This window comes from Hemibagrus wyckioides, linkage group LG27, assembly GCF_019097595.1.
Source record: "Hemibagrus wyckioides isolate EC202008001 linkage group LG27, SWU_Hwy_1.0, whole genome shotgun sequence".
In the NCBI taxonomy this organism is placed as follows: Eukaryota; Metazoa; Chordata; class Actinopteri; order Siluriformes; family Bagridae; genus Hemibagrus; species Hemibagrus wyckioides.
The window spans coordinates 6838576-6859882 of NC_080736.1; the positions used below are offsets into that span (position 1 = coordinate 6838576).

Here is a 21307-nt window from a genome sequence, read left to right on the forward strand (position 1 = left end):
AGACGCCTGATCGGTATCCAGGCTGCAACAATGCGGCACTGAAGGCATTTTAGGCTTCACGCAAAGGGAGAAGACAAAGCCTGCTGTTTTTAACACGAGTCAATGGAATAAACTGTATTTAGGAGCAAGCTTCCTAGAAAACCAACAGCACACACACACACACATCCAAATATCTCGAATATTCGCTTGCTCGCTCTCTCACACACGGGTCACAAACCGCAGCCATATCTACAACGATAGAGAAATGTATGCAGTTTGTTTACGTGGTGCGACATATGTGGGACAAAGAGATCTGATTGAAAGCAAATCTAGTCTATTCCACAGAGTAATAAATTTCCCAAAAATTCACAGTTTTAGGACAAAACACTAAAATTAAACACTGTAAACAGTCCCTTCAGGATTTTGTGGAGTTTTCTGTGATTGTTTTGGCCAAAATTGTTGAATTTCGTGTCCCCGATTTGATGAAATTGTAAGCAAAGGATTCTGCTTTTACACAAACAGTATGTAAAGACTTTCTGTGATATCAGTGCTCAGGTTTGATACTCGTGAATCGAAGACGGCTTTGGCTGATGGTTTTATTGTAATGATGTCACCCGACGTGACATGTCTCGGCTCAAACCTGCAGAAAATCTGGAGTAACTTAGCAAGCTTCCCTGAATATCATGGAATTTGTTCACAACATTGCAAAATCCTGGAGGGATTTATAAATGGAGAGATTTGTCCAGTGTCATCCCGGTGAGGATGGGTTAAACTCACGGTCCTCTCAAAGCTTCATCACGTTGTTTAATGAAGTTTGTCCTTCATCACTGTCACCATTCTGCTTTCTCTAAAGACCTACAGCTACATTGACATTTCTGTAAAGCTGCTTTGTCAGAATAATATAAAAGCACTACATACAAATAAAAATAAAATTGTACAGTATCTCATCAACATGGGCAGTTTAATTATAATTCATGCCATGTCACAGGTGTATTAGAACAATAATGACCGAATTCATGTTGGATATTGTGTTTTTGAGAATGGATTTATGTTGTTTGACATTTTGAGAGATTGCTTTCGCTGAACACTGCTGTGTTTAACACTACAACCAGTTAAAAAAGCCGATAAATTAAGTCTACTGTGTAAAAGACCTGGGGAAACTAATGCAGACTAAACTTTAAACCTCCTGTATGTTTTCGAAGGAATAAATAATTAATAGATGCTTTGAAACCCCAAACAACTGAACGTTCATTTATCTACGCTTGAAATCAAGAGAAAAGCATAATAAAGTACATACTGTCATTATGAAAGGGTGATGAAGCAAAGGAGACACAAAAAAGACGACTTCATTATTTTACCTTAGAGGTCGTTTATGGCAATCCGCTTGATTTGCTAGATTAATTAACTAAGCTAGGATATATCCCTCATATTAAAGGATCAATATTTCTTGCTCAGTTGCTAAATAACTTCAACGACCTGAATTTGTAAGGTAAAATATTTTTTCATTTCATTGTCTGTACCAGTTATCCGATCTATCCTTGGGTCACGGGGAGCCTGTGCCTATCTCAGGCGTCAAGGCAGGATACACCCTGGACAGAGTGCCAAACCATCACAGGGCACACACACACTCATTCATTCAGTCACACACTACGGGCAATTTAGAGACTCCAATCAGCCTAGTAGCATGTCTTTGGACTGTGGGAGGAAACCGGAGCACCCAGAGGAAACCCACCAAGCACGGGGAGAACATGCAAACTCCACACAAACACAGCGAGCTGGAGCGAGCACTGGAGGTGTGAGGCGAACATGCTAACCACTAAAATATGAAGCAATAAAAGAGATATGGATATTGTTTATTCAACTAAAGTCATCTAGAAGGTGTGAGGGTGTGAATAGGATTCATTCAGCTTGGGAATACAACAACGGACACGCAAGTGTACATTTGAGCAAGAGTCAATTCGTATAGCAGACATGTACACACACACACACACACACACACACATATATACATACATAGCTCCCACCGAGAGTGACGAGGCCACCAAGAGGTCAAATATATCACAGCTGAAAATATCAGACTGCCTCCCGCTGCTTAGTGTCAGTTCCGGGCCTGCATGACTGGCAGAGGCCTTTGAGAGAGAGAGTGAGAGACTGAGAGACTGAGAAAGAGAGAGAGAGAATGAATGAATGAATGAATGAATGCTTTCATATCTTGATGGATTCCAACATTAAGAAGAATACCTCACAGTTTTGACCTTGTGGAAACACTTGGTTGGTCACTACAATGACAAGCTGCTTCTTCTTCTTCTGCAAGGAGAGGGTGGTATTTGTGTGTGTGTGTGTGTGTATATATATAGTATATGTGTGTGAGAGAGAGAGAGAGAGAGAGAGAGGGAGAGCAAGAGACGGCGCATTGTACAATCCAAAGGCCAAAGCAGCGAATGGAACGATCTACAGCTGATGATTGACATAACCTGACACTGTAATATATCACTCCTGCAAAGCATCATGGGAGATAGGTAACCCGCTCTAATTTCCTTGTCAGTATTTTTCTGTATTCCTCCTTCCATAAAGGGCTAAGAGAAATAGATACAAACAAAAATTCCACCCTGTGATATGTCCACTCGGAGGGGGCTCTGAGTTCCGACAATCTCAATTAGTAAATGTTTGATATAAACCGATTCAATTATTAAACCCCACAGAACTCATTATTAGTTTTCAGATATTAAGCTTTAAGGCAGATTATTATTTAGTGAGTGTTAAGAATTATTTGGTAAGTGCAGTGAAGCTAGAAGGAAAATGTCTGTCGTTCTCAGAGGAAAGAATGAAATTTTGGTTCTGTGTAGCTCACATCCTTGTAAGAAAGGGTTAAATATGTTTAATAGGAGGTTTATATATGATGAGAAATTTGTCTCACTTTCTGACTTCATGAATATATATATATATTTTTAATATCTGTGTAATATGTGTACATGGCTGATGACTCTAAACTCTAAATTTAAAAATTAATCACAATAATCGCTAATGACATGCCTCCAGTCTTTCAGAGAAAGCAATTTGCACACCTGCTTAACACTCTTCATGCAAATCTCTGGCTTTGAGAGAAATCACTCTTCCGATGAAATAATCACACAGTGTTTATATTACACAGTGACGAGGCGGGCTCTTGCCCTCAGTGCTCTTTGTTTCAACAGAACAAACCTCCCTGATATTTCGAGTAGAGTAAAGGGATTCCCCCAAAGAGATTTCACATCTGACCCCTCCTCTCCTCTCTTCTCCTCCTCTCTCCCCCGTTCTTCACCACACTTCTTCTTTTTTTTCCCACCAGACAATTCACACTGGCAGTTTCCATGACAACAAATAGAAATTTAACTGCACACCTCATGTGAGTGTTTCACTGCCAGTAATTTGAAGCCAGAATCTCCTTCCATGTGGCCACTCCCAAAACAACCCTATCTATCTATCTATCTATCTATCTATCTATCTATCTATCTATCTATCTATCTATCTATCTATCTATCTATCTATCTATCTATCTTTTATATCATCATTCTTTTATGACATTTCTTTCTTCCTTATACCTTCCTTCCCTTCATCTTCCTTCCTTCCTTCCTTCCTTCCTTCCTTCCTTTGTTTTATCTTCTTTTCTTTTTTATTTTCTTTATTTAGCATAATTTAAAAAGCGTATACATTAAATTCTTATTTATTTATTTATTTATTTATTTATTTATTTATTTATTTATTTATTTATTTTTCATTTTATTCTTGTTTTCATTATTTTGTCTTCCTTCCTTCCTTCCTTCCTTCCTTCCTTCCTTCCTTTTATCTTCTTTTTGTTTTATTTATTTTGTATAATTTAAAGTGTACACATTAAATTATTTTTATTTATTTATTTATTTTTCATTTTATTCTTGTTTTCATTATTTTGTCTTTTGATTCAACTTCCTTCCTTCCTTCCTTCCTTCCTTCCTTCCTTCCTTCCTTTATTACCTTCTTAGTAGTTTACTTAGTAGAATTTATAAATAGATAAATTAGAATAAATTTTATATTCTTTTAAAGGTTTATTTATTTCCCAATTTTTTTATTTGTCTGTAATGTTTCTTTCTTGCTTGCTTTCCTTTCTTCCTCCCTGGTAGGTGTAATGTATTGTGAGGCCCAGTTTCCACTGTGCAAGCAGGAGGCCCATGATGGCATGTTCATCCCCTCGTCCTCATCCCAGCGCTCCTTGTTCTGCTCATGCAATGTTTCACATGCTGTTTCACTGCTTAGCTTCTTATTTCTCATTCACAGGCGACACACTCATTCGCGGGGTACATATTTTCTCCTGTTCTGTCAAGCCGCTAACACTTTCCTTTACTTAACACTTTTATTTGCTTGTTCCTGTCCTTCTTTATCCTGTTCTCTTTGTATAATTCATGTAGCACTGCACTTGCTGTCGAACTGCTGCCTCTTGCTTGTGGGGCTTCCAGTGAAACGGACGTGATGGGAAACGGAGCTTTTGTCACAAAACTATCCTTTTTAGACATGGTTTAATTCTCATTGTTTTAGAATGATTTGTGTTTTGAAAGGACAATATAAAATCTATCTATCTATCTATCTATCTATCTATCTATCTATCTATCTATCTATCTATCTATCTATCTATCTATCTATCTATCTATCTATCTATCTATCTATCCTTTTTAGACATGGTTTAATTCTCATTGTTTTAGAATGATTTGTGTTTTGAAAGGACAATATAAAATCTATCTATCTATCTATCTATCTATCTATCTATCTATCTATCTATCTATCTATCTATCTATCTATCTATCTATCTATCTATCTATCTATCTATCTATCCTTTTTAGACATGGTTTAATTCTCATTGTTTTAGAATGATTTGTGTTTTGAAAGGACAATATAAAATCTATCTATCTATCTATCTATCTATCTATCTATCTATCTATCTATCTATCTATCTATCTATCTATCTATCTATCTATCTATCCTTTTTAGACATGGTTTAATTCTCATTGTTTTAGAATGATTTGTGTTTTGAAAGGACAATATAAAATCTATCTATCTATCTATCTATCTATCTATCTATCTATCTATCTATCTATCTATCTATCTATCTATCTATCTATCTATCTATCCTTTTTAGACATGGTTTAATTCTCATTGTTTTAGAATGATTTGTGTTTTGAAAGGACAATATAAAATCTATCTATCTATCTATCTATCTATCTATCTATCTATCTATCTATCTATCTATCTATCTATCTATCTATCTATCTATCTATCTATCTATCTATCTATCTATCTATCCTTTTTAGACATGGTTTAATTCTCATTGTTTTAGAATGATTTGTGTTTTGAAAGGACAATATAAAATCTATCTATCTATCTATCTATCTATCTATCTATCTATCTATCTATCTATCTATCTATCTATCTATCTATCTATCTATCTATCTATCTATCTATCTATCTATCTATCCTTTTTAGACATGGTTTAATTCTCATTGTTTTAGAATGATTTGTGTTTTGAAAGGACAATATAAAATCTATCTATCTATCTATCTATCTATCTATCTATCTATCTATCTATCTATCTATCTATCTATCTATCTATCTATCTATCTATCCTTTTTAGACATGGTTTAATTCTCATTGTTTTAGAATGATTTGTGTTTTGAAAGGACAATATAAAATCTATCTATCTATCTATCTATCTATCTATCTATCTATCTATCTATCTATCTATCTATCTATCTATCTATCTATCTATCTATCTATCTATCTATCTATCTATCTATCTATCTGTCTGTCTGTCTGTCTGTCTGTGTCTGTCTGTCTCTGTCTATCTATCTGCCTGTCTGTCTGTGTCTGTCTGTCTATCTATCTATCTATCTATCTATCTATCTATCTATCTATCTATCTATCTATCTATCTATCTATCTATCTATCTATCTACCTATCTATCCTTTTTAGACATGGTTTAATTCTCATTGTTTTAGAATGATTTGTGTTTTGAAAGGACAATATAAAATCTATCTATCTATCTATCTATCTATCTATCTATCTATCTATCTATCTATCTATCTATCTATCTATCTATCTATCTATCTATCTGTCTGTCTGTCTGTCTGTGTCTGTCTGTCTCTGTCTATCTATCTGCCTGTCTGTCTGTGTCTGTCTGTCTATCTATCTATCTATCTATCTATCTATCTATCTATCTATCTATCTATCTATCTATCTATCTATCTATCTATCTATCTATCTGTCTGTATGTCTGTCTCTGTCTATCTATCTGTCTGTCTGTCTGTGTCTATCTATCTATTTATCTGTCTGTCTGTCTGTCTCTGTCTATCTATCTGTCTGTCTGTGTCTATCTATCTATCTATCTATCTATCTATCTATCTATCTATCTATCTATCTATCTATCTATCTATCTATCTATCTATCTATCTATCTATCTATAGCTATACTGAGAGCTATACTGAGTGCTATAAACATATTACTCTGTGTTACTCACTATGGATTATTAACTAGCTGAATGTATAACTGAATAATAAGCCACATCATTACGTATCTTAACAAATAATTTAATAGTTTAATAATTTGATCGCTATCTGGCAGTGTTGATATTTCCAGACTGCAGTCATTTGTCTTTAGTCATTCCTAAAAACACATATCTAATAAAAAAACAACTTTATAACAAATGCAGGCAAAAATACACAACCACTAAAAGTCTATTCAAAAACGGTTCCTACACAAACCTCAGAATTATTCCTAAAATTATGACACCTGTGTAGATTATTATTCCCCGAAAATAAACGCACAACAGCATGCGCTATGTATGTTAACTTCTGGATCTAAAAGCCGAGAAATAAAAATTGTAAAATATTCTAAAAGAATACAGAATCATCGAAGTCAAAGCTTCTAAGTAACCTCATATATTTGTGCTGTCTGCCTTCATGCCCTTTGCCACTTGAGTTGAAGTGAACTGCTTCAGCTATACTGTACACCAGTAGTGAATGACACTGATTGATGCATGACCTATATTGATGAAAACTTTGCCACACATGATAAATATCATTCATTTTTAATTTTTTTTGCTTTGCTATTTTAGTACTTGACGAGCAGTAGCAGAGCATTCAGAGTGGAAATATCAGAAATCATTGAAATATTCATTAAGTGCATAATTTTAAAACTGTGTACTAATTAGAGCTGTTAATCGATCGGCACACTTTCTGAGACTAATCACACAATTAATCACGTCTTTAATCATATTGAGATTTTGTGAAAAACCACAAACTGTAAACCGTGTTTAACTCCAGGGGCTTTGTTTATTCTTGTTATTCATACACAGAGCTCAAAATGAAGATGAAATTAATATATGCATAAGAAGATAAGTTATTACAATGGGTAAGGGCAATTTCTTGGTGGCTCAGTGGTAAGTTTCTCGCCTACCATGCGGAAGGCCTGGGTTCAAACCCCAGCCGCTGGATGCAGTGCAGTAAAATAGGAGGGTTGTGTCATCCAGTGTAAAACCTGGGCCAAGTTGTTGCAGCCAAAATAATTTATTTCTGATAGAATTTCATTTCATCTAGTACCACAGTGGTGGTCTGCAACTGGACCTTACAAGATATGCTAATAATGTTAATATTCATATAATAAACCAACATAAATAGATTAAACACGTATTTCGGCTGACATGATAAACCTCTATGACTGTAAATGTTGACACTTTGTGACCTTCGTATTTATAAGGTGCTATCTGCCTCTCGTTCTTAACTCACCTTGAATCTTATAACACTAATCCATTTTGTTTTGTTGCACATGTTTTTCTTTGGCGCCATGCATCCTGTCTTGTGTTGTTTTTTTGTACTTCCTGTTTTTGCACTGTCTTGTCTGTTTGCAACTGGTTGCCCACGTTGCACTTTATGTAGCTAGGACAAACTTCTGTCCTTAGCTCTGTGTTGTTGTTTCTGTATTGTAATTATATGTTGTGTGTTGTCTATGTAGCACCAGGGTCCTGGATCCGTTGTTTCATTTCAGCTATATGTGGTTGAAATGACCATAAAAGCTTCTTGACTTGACTTGACTTGACTAAGCTAACATAACAGTTGTACACGGACTGTCTATGTATTTGCATAGTGCTATTGGGTTATTTTTGGTTACTAAACATCATAGTGCCATTGTGTGTATTGTTTTAATGGTAAGTTGAAGACTTTTGAAGCACTTGAGTGATGCTTTAATTTGGCAAAACATAGGTTGCTATGTAATTATGACAAACATCTGGGAGTGTGAAAGGAAATGAAGAGACGAAAACAATGACATAAAAGTTCTTTTCTATTGACATTCTAAATTGTAATTTCCACCCAACCTGTCCAGAACTCCACCCACCTCACCCCACCCCCCAAAAAAAGTTTTTACAGTGAGAGTTTTTACACTCATCCAAGACAAACAGCATAGCAGTATCACAGCAATGACTGTGCATTAATACGAGTAAAACTAATTCGAACATTTTGACAGCCCTTGTACTAATACATAAATATCTAATATGGTATCTATAATAAATGGTATAGATCAGTGGTATCTATAATATATGGTATAGAGCAGTGCTTATAATGTGAATCTGCTCTTCTAGCATAAAAGAGGAAAAATAGTCAAAATATAAAATATATATGCAAATGATAAATAGTTCTAGCAGAAAAAGAATGAAAAATGAAAAGTGAATGAAATGGTCATTTGATTTCAGTATATAGGGACATGTATTAGACCTTAATTCATAACTAATACCTACTAAGTGAATGTGATGTAAGCAGTGAATAAGGCTAGTGCTTAACAACTTCATTGAGTGTTCTTATATCCTTTATAGTTTGTTATAACTTCAGTTTCTGGAAGTGAAGAGGCTGATTAATAGTTGTCGTGTTCTTGGGCTAGCAAGAATTTCTCTAAAGGGTCAAAAATTATCTGTCTGTCTGTCTGTCTATCTGTCTGTCTATCTATCTATCTATCTATCTATCTATCTATCTATCTATCTATCTATCTATCTATCTATCTATCTATCTATCTATCTATCTATCTATCTTTAAGTTCATATACATTTTATTAATACAGTTATTAAAAAGAAGCAGGTTCTAACTAGGTTACCTTCAATAACCTGCTAATAGTGGGGGGGGAAATGTGTTCATTCTTTATATGCTCACATATTGTATGAGTTATGACTTAATGTCTAGCAATGTGACCTCTTATAAAAGTCCAATTTACTAGTTATTTACTGAGCACATAAACGCATTTTCTGCTGCTAATTTGAAATCCTACATCAGCTGCTGTATACCACACTTGTCCTCTAGAAGCAGACACGTAGATCTTGCTCTGTCCCAACTCGGCCTGTCCCTGTCTCAGCTCATCATCAAAGGCTTGATGAATAGTTGATCAGTTTAATTGGATGTCTTACTGCTTATCCACATCAAATTGGCTGCAGAGGCTTCATTTTAGTCCAGCGGGGAATTGCTATCTAAAGCCAAACAAGGACAAAGGACAGAATAGCAAACGGTGTGCGAGAGGAGTTTTTACAAGATGGAAGAAGGAGTGCCTTTTTTCTGGCAATAAACTTTTATGTGTTTTTAAATTCTTCAAATTGCTATTAAATACAGTGTCCCGGTTCAGTTGTCTAGTGCTAAGTGGTGAATAGAACATGAGGTTAAGTGGTTGAGGGTTAATTGTGTTCATTTTTAGGCCAGGGTGTGTGTGTGTGTGTGTTTGTTTTGGTGTGTCGGTGTGTAAAAAAGTGTGTGTTATGGTGCCAGAGGGTGTTACGTTTCTCGGGATATTAGCGTGTAATGTTTCCAATATGTGTGTTAATTGTTAGGCCAGGGTGTATGTTGGGTTTGTGTGTGTGTTTTTGGTGTGTCGGTGTGTATTGTGGATGCAAAAAAGGACGTGTCAGAGGGTGTTATGTTTCTGTGGACATTAGCACACAGCGTGTTATGTTTCCAATATGATACCGGAGGCTAAGGCGAACTGCCCAGGCGCGTGTTTCCTGGCAGTGTGAAGGCTACAGAATGCCCACCATGTGTTTGGCTATTGTTCGGGTTTAATGTTACACTTCTCCGTGAGGAGGTCTATTTCTGGAAGAGAGCTGCCAGTTTGATTGACTGCCTAACTTTACGATATAGAACATGTAGTGTTAAGACAATTGATTTAAATATCTAATATTCATTAATTAAATTAATATTGATTGTGTCTACACTGAGTATGAGGCTGTGTGTAGCTATATGTTCATCTCCACAGTTCTAATATCTCTATAGTCAGAATTAAACCCAAAATGGGTGGAGCCTAAACTGGAAAGTTTTTTTTTCCATCACAGAATAAGGATAACCCTGGAAAAACCAGAGAGAAAAACGTCAGTATGACGTCTAAGAATTCCTCAACCTCAGCTTCATCACTTAAGTGCCTCATAGTTCTCACCCAGAGATGTGAACAGGATTGTTGTCGTCATATATTATTTAGGCTTGTACCCAGAAGTTCTGTTTTCCAAAATATAATCATATTAATTGCCTAATTTAAAGCATAGCCAATAAGGACTCTGTATATACAACATGCATCGCTGCACACATTCATTTTAATGAAAGTGGTCTTTGCTTGTCTCAGAAGCCTTTTATCTGACCGCTCACTTGCTCCTGCTTCAAAGAACAAGTTCTTGCTCTCATGACTGTTTTGTTGTATACGGTATAATCTCAGACTCGTCGTCTCAGTCATATGGACTGTGAGGTTTTCTGACAAGCTTTCGCTACAAAAATAATAATAATAATTATATTCAAACCCTAAAGCTAATAATGTGCCTCCTAGTTGTATCTGTGTTTATATTCGGATTCGCATCATGTGGGACAATTCAGCGTGATGAGAAATGCCTTGAGTGTGTTTACACATTGTCATTTAGAAGATAAGAGTCGCATTAACATAAACCTGCTTTGGTGTTTACTATGAGCACATCACCACCTAATCTTTACAATAGAAAGAATTGGGTGGTGCAATTTATTAATTATTCTTCAGTACAGAAATATGAACAGAAATATAACTGTATAAATATTAAATATAGCTAATTGAAATATTTTATTTATTTCATCCTATATGTATATATATATATATGTATATATATATATATATATATATATATATATATATATATATATATTTGTGTGAACAAAATACCTTTTAATGTGTATGTATTATTCTGCTTCACATTTGATTTGTCTGTAGAGATATCGAAAGTTCTAGGATTTTTTCCCCTTAAATTCCCAATGTGAAAATATCCCAAAGTTGGGAATTCTGATTTTTTTCCTTCTCAAATTCCCTGAATGTACACATAACCTGTGTCCTTTTTAAATTGACACTGCCGCTCATATCCTGACTCGCCACTGCTCAGAAACCGGCCGGATAGTTTTGGGTCCTTCGGCAAGTTCACCCAGTTTTCCCGACAGCTCTGATGGGCGCCAGTGTATAAATAGTAGCACCTGACGCTGATTTACACCCTGTGGACTTCTCCCAGAGTCCACAAGCACTGACCTTCAAGGTGGAAGGCAAACACAGAGACAATTCTGTCTCTTTTCATGCCAACTTCAGCAGTTTATGGCAAATAAAGACGTCTAGCGGGACAAGGGATATCTATAATTAAAAGAGAAAGGTCAGCAGTGCTCGGTGACCTGTTGACTGCGGTTCTCTAGCCGCCGGTGGTTAGTGGATTCTTCACTAAACTCACACGGTTTTAAGAAGCTCAGACGTAGCATAATTAACGTTTTGGCAAGCAGGGACATCTGTTTACATTGTGTGTGTGTGTGTGTGTGTGTGTCTTTGTGTTGATGTCCTCAAAAAGTCTGCAGGAGGGGAAAAAAAAGAGTGAGCAGGTACACTGCTGAGAGTTTGGCTTCTGCATTTGGAACATGTCCAGTAATTGTTGCATGCAGCTTCCATCTGAAATATTTAAAGTCCATGTTAAGAGAATGGATCAGGTGTCAACTGTTAGCCCCTGCTGGAGAAAATGCCCCATCATGGAGGTGCCCTTCGTCCTCATGATTAGGACACAGACACAGACAAAACCATTCCCCCATGCTTTTATAAATGATCTTTTTAATCTGACTCGCTGTGTTGAGTTCATTGGTCCTTTTGTATTGAATAGATTCCTTGTTTCTGCTGTTTATCATGCTTATGTCTTAAATTCCCGTAACTGTGTACAGCACTTTGATCAGTTCTCAGTGTTTTAAATGTGTTTTACATTGTCTGTTACATTCGTTTGTCTCACAAACCTCACAAAATGAGCCAATTAGAACAGAAAATGTTCTCTGAGGATATCTGATATGTTTAAAACTGAATTGAACGACTAAATGCAAGCTTTTTTATGGCATGGCAAAAAGTATAGTCAGGCCTGGTGTGACTTCTAATGATCTGTATGATTGTGTAATATACGTAATCTGTATAATCATAGACCCAGTTCAAGTTAAAATGAAAAATCCCTGTGACCCTGATTAGGAATAAAGCGGGTATATACGATGGATGGATGGATGGATGTGTCTACACTGAGAATGAGGCTGTTTGTAGCTATATGTTCATCTCCACAGTTCAGAATAAACCCCAAATGGGTGGAGCCTAAACTGGAAAGTTTTTTTTTTTCCATCACTCGGTTCCCAGAATAAGGATAGCCCTGGAAAAAAACAGAGAAATGCTAGCAAAAAAAGTTAGCATCATGTCTGAGAACTCCTCAAATTCAGCTTCATTACTCGAGGGCCTCAAATTCAGTTCTGTTTGCCAAAATATAATCATATTAATTGCCTAATTTAAACCATAGCCACTAAGGATGCTCTATATACACCATGCATCTCTGCACACATTCATTTTAATGAAAGTGGTCTTTTGCTTGTCTCAGAAGCCTTTCATCTGACCACTCACTTGCTCCTGTGTGATTTACATTAAACTCTAAACTCTCATAACCTGTTGCAGCAGATTTGAAACATGTTTGTGACCAACCATAATGACGAAAAACATCTGGATTAAAAATAACAGGATTGAATAATCCCATAATGTTACAACACTTTTTAGCTTTTTGAATCACTCCTAGAAACAAATTTGCTATCAGAATCAAACTCAGAGCTGAGTTTGTGGAGTTTGGTCTCCCCTTGCCTCTAGGGTTTCCTCTGGGTACTCTGGTTTCCTCCCCCAGTGCAAAGACATGCACTGACATCTCGAAATTTTCTGTAATGTGTGAATGACTGCCCTGTGATAGACTGGCTTCCTGTCCAGGATGGACCCTGCCTCTGGGAGTTTCCTGGCATAGGCTCCAGGTTCCCTGGCAGCCCCGGTAGGATAAGTGGTATAGAGGATGGATGGATAGATAGATAGATAGATAGATAGATAGATAGATAGATAGATAGATAGATAGATAGATAGATAGATAGATAGATAGATGGATGGATAGGTGGGTCAAAATAATTCACTTATTTAAACAGAACCCTGCAGCTCCAGGGTTCCTCATTTGATCCTGAGACCTGTGTGGCATCTCGCACGCAGCCAGATCCACCACCACCCTGACCAGGGTAAAGTGATTACTATGGATGGATGGATGGACGGATGAATATACAGAAGAGAAGGGAGGAAATGGTATGTTTCCTGTATCATCAAGGGATTACAGTAATACAGCCAGTTTGTTCCATCTGCTTATGTAAACACTTAAGAAAAGAAAACTGCACCTTCTTTGCTTTTTTTTTTATTTAATATATTTAATGTTTTTTATTTAAACATTGCACATAATTCCATTTCCATCACATCTCATATTGCTGCTTACAAAAATGTTAAGAATGTAGAAAAACCCAGAAGAACGACTGATGGTTTACCAAAGAAACAAATTCAAACAGTGGAAACCGAAAATTGGAGGGTCCCAAATTTACCAAAGCAGCACCTAAAGAAGGGTAACACAAACACGTCAGGGTTTTTTTTTTTTATTTGGGATGCACGTTTTTTTCCGAAAAACAAAGCATCATGCATAAAAGAAAGGCAAGTGTTGCCTTCAACCCACATGAACAAAAGGAGCATGTGGATATTTCTGGATAATGATATTATACACTTCCTGCGCGGTGTTTGGTACACCAGGTGCATCTCAGCATCCAGACTCGCTGTTTGTGACGAAGCCCGAGAGATGACACAACACACAGAAACGTCAGCCCACAGAGCTGTGCATAGGACGTCAACAAAAGTCCATGTGGATATCAACAAGCAAAACCAATTTGCACCAGGCGTTTCTGGTGCGAGCGTCTCGCTGTGCTTGTGAGGAGAATTTCCGAGCTGACTCGGGTTTGTGTCTGTGAGGGTGTGATGACAGAGGGGCTTTGAGGCATATGATATGATAGAGCGAGTAAAACGATCAGCTGATTGAAAGAGATCTTTTCCAGCATGCAGCGTTTGGTCTGGCTTGTTACCATGGAGAGTGAAGCGGGGAGCAGTCAGGCAATAGCGTCCTTTGTGAATTATTCTGTCCCTTTGGAATGACTGGTGGAAAAATGCCTCACTGACTAGTACACCATGTACAGTGTGGTCCAAAAGTCTGAGTCTATTAAGAAAATCTGCTTTTAATTCACAGCTTGTCAAATTAGCAAAAAAAAAAAAAAGTCTCAGTGCAAAAATTAACTAAATAAAATGGATCGGTTTGGTGCTAAAATCCGAATTAGTCACACTTTGTGTCCAGAGAATTCCCCTAATGTTAGTCTGTTATTCCTGTTGTGGAAGATTTCTGTGTTTTTTAAGAATCGGTAATAATTTTACTGAAATGATTTTACTGAATAAGCCACTTAAGGCTTTACATTGCGCCACTGTAAAAATCAGTGTAATGCACACCCCTTGAGTTGATTTAATGTTTAAATATATTTGCTCTTCCTCTTAAAATTCAAATAAAACTTTATCTAAAGTCTCTTCACAGTTAACCGAGTACCATCTTGTACGAGAGCTGTTCGCAAACCTTTTTCACTCTTAAAAGTGCAGACATTGCATACTTAGCAGACGCTTCATTAACTACATTCATGATAATACAAATGACTACATTTTTGCCTCTCTTTTATCATCAACTTCACTTTATGGTCTTGTAATAAAAAAAATAAATAAAAATAAGTAGAACAAAAATAACTTTTGGACCATACTATAGATTATATGGTATAGTAAAATATATCTCTATGTGTATACACTTGCTATAGAAAGTTTGATTCACGTTGAGAATAATTTCATAATTTAATCGCTGCAGTTTTTTTAGTGCAATTGCTGAAGCACTATATGTACTTACTTCGGGAGGAAAAAAAAAACAAAAAAAAAAGGTTGAAAAGGATAAATATCGTAAATTCTCTTTGAATTCTTTGGCTTGTCTCTTTGGGACAAACTTTAAAGGTTCCATGCAGAATTGTACAACAGCTATAACGTCACTGGAAGGCAATTTGTAATCCAAATTATCTCTAAGTTGTGTTGAGAGATATCTGGGATAAGGCAGAACTCTATGGTGCTAGATTCGTGTGTTGTATCATCTATACAAGCTTTTCGAAATCTCTTCACCTTGGTTGAGTTTTATTGGACAATATTATTTGCAGAAGTAACAGATTCGAACATCGAACATAAAGCTATATCTAAACATCAGCTGATCAAATCAAAATGTGCTGTCTAATTTGTCTGAACAAGAAATTCTCCTCTTTCTTCAAGCCACTCTAACTCTATAAACTGCTCGGTCAATCTACGCAGGCCGGCCGAGCGTCCATGGTCACACAGATCCTTCACTAGTAATTCTTGGCTGTTGACTGAATGTACAATGAGAGTCATGCGCATTGCATCGTGGGTTGGTAAGGAGCTTGTCGCTATCGCCGCAGCAGGGAGCCCAGAGCAACGTGCCATGATGACATCATTATCTTGCGAGCGCGTATTTACAAGGTTAGGTCACATGCAGGTCTACAACATGTGATGCAACACGTAGCCCTGTGATTGGCTCTCCAGCCTCAACAAGATCTCCACCACACCTGGCAGTATAAACCATTCACGCTCATTCACCTCTGTCCTGATGCTCCCAATCAATTCACTCCTGAGGAAACATATTTACACGGTTTGTCACATGCAGCTCTAAAGGTGACGTGACACGAAACCCTGCGCTTAGCTGTCCAGCGCTGACCCACTCACGCGTTTTGGATCAGGTGGATGGAAAGATCTGGTGGACGACTTGTTGGCTATCAAAAAGGGACAAACGGAAAGTTAGAGAGAGAGAGACAGAAAAAGAGAGAGTTGGTAAAACTAGCATTTATAACTAGATGCTTTAAGGATCACAGAGTGTAAAAACAAGAATATCAAGGAAATCTGGGTTCTTAGGGCTGGAGATGCCTAACAGTCAAAAAAGTAGACATGACTTCTTAAAATAGACATCTGCTTATGTAAATATGCTGTGTTCAGTGTGTATCTATCCTCACTAGGTCTGTATCTCTAAAATAACTAAAAAAGAGTCCCAAACATAGAACAGATCTGAATTCAACTTTGGTTATATAAGAGGCAAGGCTAGATTTAAAAAAATAGATAATACACCTCCATAAGTGCTTTGCATAAAGATGAATGCATTTTCATGACAACAAAGCAGCCGCTCCATCCTTTTGGATATCTCTATGAATTCAAATATATTTCAGTTCACACGTCTCTGTACATCTCCCACAGGTTGATATATTCTGAGCAGAATCCATCAGGTGGAATTGTAGCTGAGAAACGGAGAGGTTGGAGAGGGTGCGAGGGGGAGGGGGGGTGAGTGCGAGGGAGGACTCGATCGAAATCAGGAGAGAATTGGGAATGTGAGATAGTGTGCATAAGTTCATGTCTGCATGCATGGCTGAAGGTGTCAGATAGGCAAGAGGAGAGAAAGAGAGAGAGAGAGACACAGGGAGTGAGAGAGAGAGAGAGAGAACTGTGGGCTTTGAAAATATTAACAAACAGCTTTTGACTGCCTCTTCCTTCAGAAAATGCTTTGCCAGCCAGCATGAGCCTGTATGTACATTTCAGGGGGGAACAATATCATTGTTGTTGTGCTGTCACTGTGTGATACTGTAATTTGTTGCCGTCTACGTGAGGGCACACACTCGAGTATAAGGTTGTACAAGCGCCAGTTAAAAATTGATGCTAAACACTGTGGAAGGGTTTTGCCCTTGATTCCTCAGACTCGTACACTCGGCTTGTATCTCCCTGTACTTTAAGGAATGAGGTGGACTGCTCAGTAGATAACGACAATAAAAGAAGAGGCAGTGCAAAGCACGGACCAACAGCGACGGCTGATCCGATTGCTTTAACGGAATTTAGTGTCAGTGCCTAAATGTCTGTTAGAGCAGTCAGAAAGTCCAGGCTCAGTGTTTTGAGACAATAACACAACTGCAAGGAATGTAACTACATTGGCTTATTGTGCTGTTGGATTTTTTTCACAAGGCAACGATTTGTCAAATCAAAATTCTAAATGCAGTATAGTAGTTTTAGTTTAAGCATACTTTTGCCGTTTATGGCTTTAGCTATACAGTTTACTGGTATTCTTGGTATTAAAGGAATACTCCATACACTGCATCTGCTGCATATGTGTGATTACCACAGACATCGTGTAAGATAAAGCAATAAATTACATACTGACTTATAATAGAAGTCTAAGGGCGGTTCCATCAATAAACATTTAAACTATGTGATTCTATAACCTGAGATTAAAAATCAAACTCTATCTAGACAATAAACATATCATAAAACTGACATAGGAGAAAGTTCTTATTTATTTTTATCCAGTGGTGGTGTTTAAATAGTATTTTTTTATTGTTCCTATCTTTGTGTACAAGAATGACCAACCTGAGCTCATGGTCTGTTTCCAGAAGAAAGTGTGTGAACAATCATAGTTTTTTGGAAACATACATCTTAACCCTCTCTACTTATATCTCAAAAATGACTTCTAGGAATAGGTCTCACAGAAGGAAACACCTCATGCTAGCTGAAACTGCTAAGTGCACAGGTCAAGATACTGTTTAAACACCATATCCACCTTTTAAACGCTAAAGCAATACATAAAGACTTCTCAAAGTATTTGTGATTCTACCATCTGGCAAAAATAAAAATAAAAAGTAATCCCATATGTAAATAGAAAACTGACATCCATATAGAGCTTCATTTATAAACACCTTTCACCGAGAAAATTAGTAAAAGTGTTTTTCGTCTAAATGTCTATTGATGGAGTTGACCGTCCTTCGATTTTCCTGGTGCCTTTCAAGTAAAAATTCCCCATTGCTCATTCTCAGCACAGGGTAAAATCAAAATGTTATCTGTGGTAATCAGATGTGGTAGATGGGTATGATTTTATACTGAAAAGCACTGGAGTATTCTTTTAAAGAAACATAAGCAAATGTTATGCATCCTAATAAAATATTAAATGTACAGAGTGGACCGCATTTATCAATGGTTTTAGTCGAACTGCATGTGCATGGGTTTGTAGACCTGTAGAACTGAATTAAAAAAAAATTCCTAATGCCAAAATGTTGGCAACATTTGACACAGGCCATGCTAATAAGCCGTGAATTAGCTCCTAGCATGACGAGTAAATTTTTTGCGGAATTCTAGCGATTTCGAATCGCCGGCACAACCCACAAATATAGCTTCACTCCAATTATACAATTTGAAGAAGATCAATTAAGCTTCACATTAGCGAGTCCATTAGTATACATAATTTGACAGAAGCTCAGGAGCTCTTGTAGGGTTCGAATGCGGGATTTTCCTGAAACAGTTTACAAATAAATGAGTTCATATCCAGCTTGATAAATGAGGCCCGGTGTCAGTATATTGCACTCCGTATTGAACTGTTGCCAAGCCGCATGTTTAAAACCCCTCCTAATTCATAATATTCAAACCTGAGCCTCTGCAGATATCCCTTGTGACAGCGTGAAAGTAATGTTTGTTGTTTATGCACGTATACAGCACTGCAGTTACCAGCAGGCCGAGCCTGCCATCTGAGCATTCGGCACACTTCCAAGAATGAACTCATACACATGAAGCCAAACATCACACCTGGCAGTAAAAGCCTTCATGTTGTAACCGGTACCTACATACTGCATTCATTCCTGAGGAGATCTTGTAGCTCCTTGCTTGTTTGTTTGCTTTACATTAATTGTGTGCTAGAAATATTTATACATATTGATGTACTCTAAACACTTGCATGTTTGTGACTGGATCTTACAGCACTTTTAAATACAAAATACACATCTGCTAAGAATTTATAGCTGTTAAGATGCTAGCTCTTGCTCTGCCTGCAGTGGCATGACTACTGAATTCAATGACAAGGGGAGTGTTTATTTTTCTTCTTTTTTCTTGCTGCATGAATACACTGCTAATGAATGGCCTTGGGACAAACTTCAAGCTAACACCAGGCCATTTCAGAGTGCAGTTTTTGGTTGAAACAGAAGGAGATTAAAAACTACACATTTAAGACAAAGAGCAGAGCCTGATTTGCTTTGCATTGTGATTCTATTACCAATCCCACCTAATGGAAACCAGTGTCCACATTACAACCAAACAAATATTTCTCTATTATATTAAAATATCCACATCTGTTTTTATACAAGACACATGTTCACAAGTGAAAAAAAAATGTCAAAAAAAAAAAAACCCATCAAGCTTTTTTTGTTTTGTTTTGTTTTTTGTTGAGAAGACTCCTACTGTGTATCCCTCTTGCGCAGAGATGTAGTGAGTTGTGTCTTTAAGGCATTCATCAGGGACAGGATTTAAACAGTGACTGACGCCTGGCATGAAGATGGACTTCCTGTCTTACAGGTGAAGGGAGAGCAAGCAGTGTCCTCGCTATCCTCTACTGTCCAGCAGTGGTCTCTCTGGGTCAGGTTTATTTGGTTCCTCCGATCTCTGTTCTCTCTGACAGCTCTGTCAGCGTGGGTCCTTTGCATGGGGAGTTCAGTTTAACGACGCCTTCAATTCCGACGGACAAGACACACTGCAACGGAGCACAGAAATGGAGAAATCTCATGAAATACAACAAATTCGATGTCAAATTTAGGTCTATATGCACATTTAGAACTAAAAAAAAATATTATATACAGTCTACAAAGGCTAGTATTGTTCACAAAAGACCTACATACAGTAAGTCCTTCATGACCAGTGATAAGAAGACTGGCAAAATGGAGGAAGAGCACGCCTGAAATGCAACCTTCTTATCAGTTAACTTTCTATCTATTCCCATTTCTCGCTTTAATCTACTGTGGACTGCGGTGGCCTTCCCGTCACCTTTCCCTCTCTTTCCTGTTATTCAGCACATCCTACAGTAGAACTCCAGTCCAAGCTCTTCACACTTTTAACAGTTCCATAATCACACCTCCGGCCATTTAGACAAGGGTGTGGTCTGCACTAGCAAACATTTATATCATTAATATTATAGTAAACATTAATGTAAGTTTCACCTATCATATAGGCTGCTTTTGTCAGTTCGGTTATTATACCACCATCAGTCAAGTGTATAAAGAATCCTGTGCACAGGATCGAACTGGGAACCGTTAAGCAGTGGTAGCTCAAATGGTTAAGGCTCTAGGTTGTTGATCAGAGGATTAGGGTTCAAACCCTGCCAAGCTGCCACTGTTGGGCCCTTGAGCAAATCCTTTAACCCTCACTGTTCCAGGGGCACTGTATCATGGCTGACCCTGAGACCAACCCCTAAAGTTGTGATATGTGAAGAAAGAATTTCACTGTGCTGTAATGTATATGTGACAGATAAATGCTTCTATTCCTCTAATAAGCTGTGAGGCAATGATGCTGCCACCATGACACCAGATCTGGTATAGATGTTCATAACAATAAGAAAATTAGTCAGCTTGATGCAATGCATTTTAATTAAAAAATATACATAACTTTACCATTCCCGTTTCATGGCATGAGTATTCATAAACATCACACATCACAAACATGTTCTAACACATCATTACATTAACAGAGATTACATTAAGTCATTTGACTCAGAAGTTACATCACTGTGACATGAACGCGACAGCTGATGCCTGCCGGAGTCATAAAGTCATAATTGCTGTATGAACGCTGCACTTACAGATACAGTGTTTCCCATTCCAAATGATTGAGAATCTTCCCCAAATATTCAAAGTTTGCAGTTTTAAATTGTGTAAAGTTTTACCACGTCATGTTCACTGACCGATGCTTGTTTTTTAAATTGCATTTTAATGTGATATGCTTATGAGTTTTCTATGTTTAATATGTGATGTGTTATTTATTGCATTTCACATCACAGCACTGTTGAATTCTT

At 37.2% G+C, this 21307-nt stretch overlaps 1 protein-coding gene across 2 annotated transcripts in view; it reads right to left on the bottom strand.

The window, feature by feature from the left end:
• The window catches only part of kcna4 (potassium voltage-gated channel, shaker-related subfamily, member 4), a 257062-nt gene that overhangs the window by 197762 nt on the left and 37993 nt on the right, over positions 1-21307 (bottom strand). Inside the window, exon 3 of one of the 2 annotated variants that reach the window (XM_058381849.1) lies at positions 13750-19993. The exons of the other annotated variant lie outside the window; for it this stretch is intronic. The gene's annotated coding sequence lies outside the window, so the exon portion shown is untranslated. Of the gene's footprint in view, positions 1-13749; positions 19994-21307 lie in introns of those variants that run through there. 2 annotated transcript variants of the gene reach the window in all.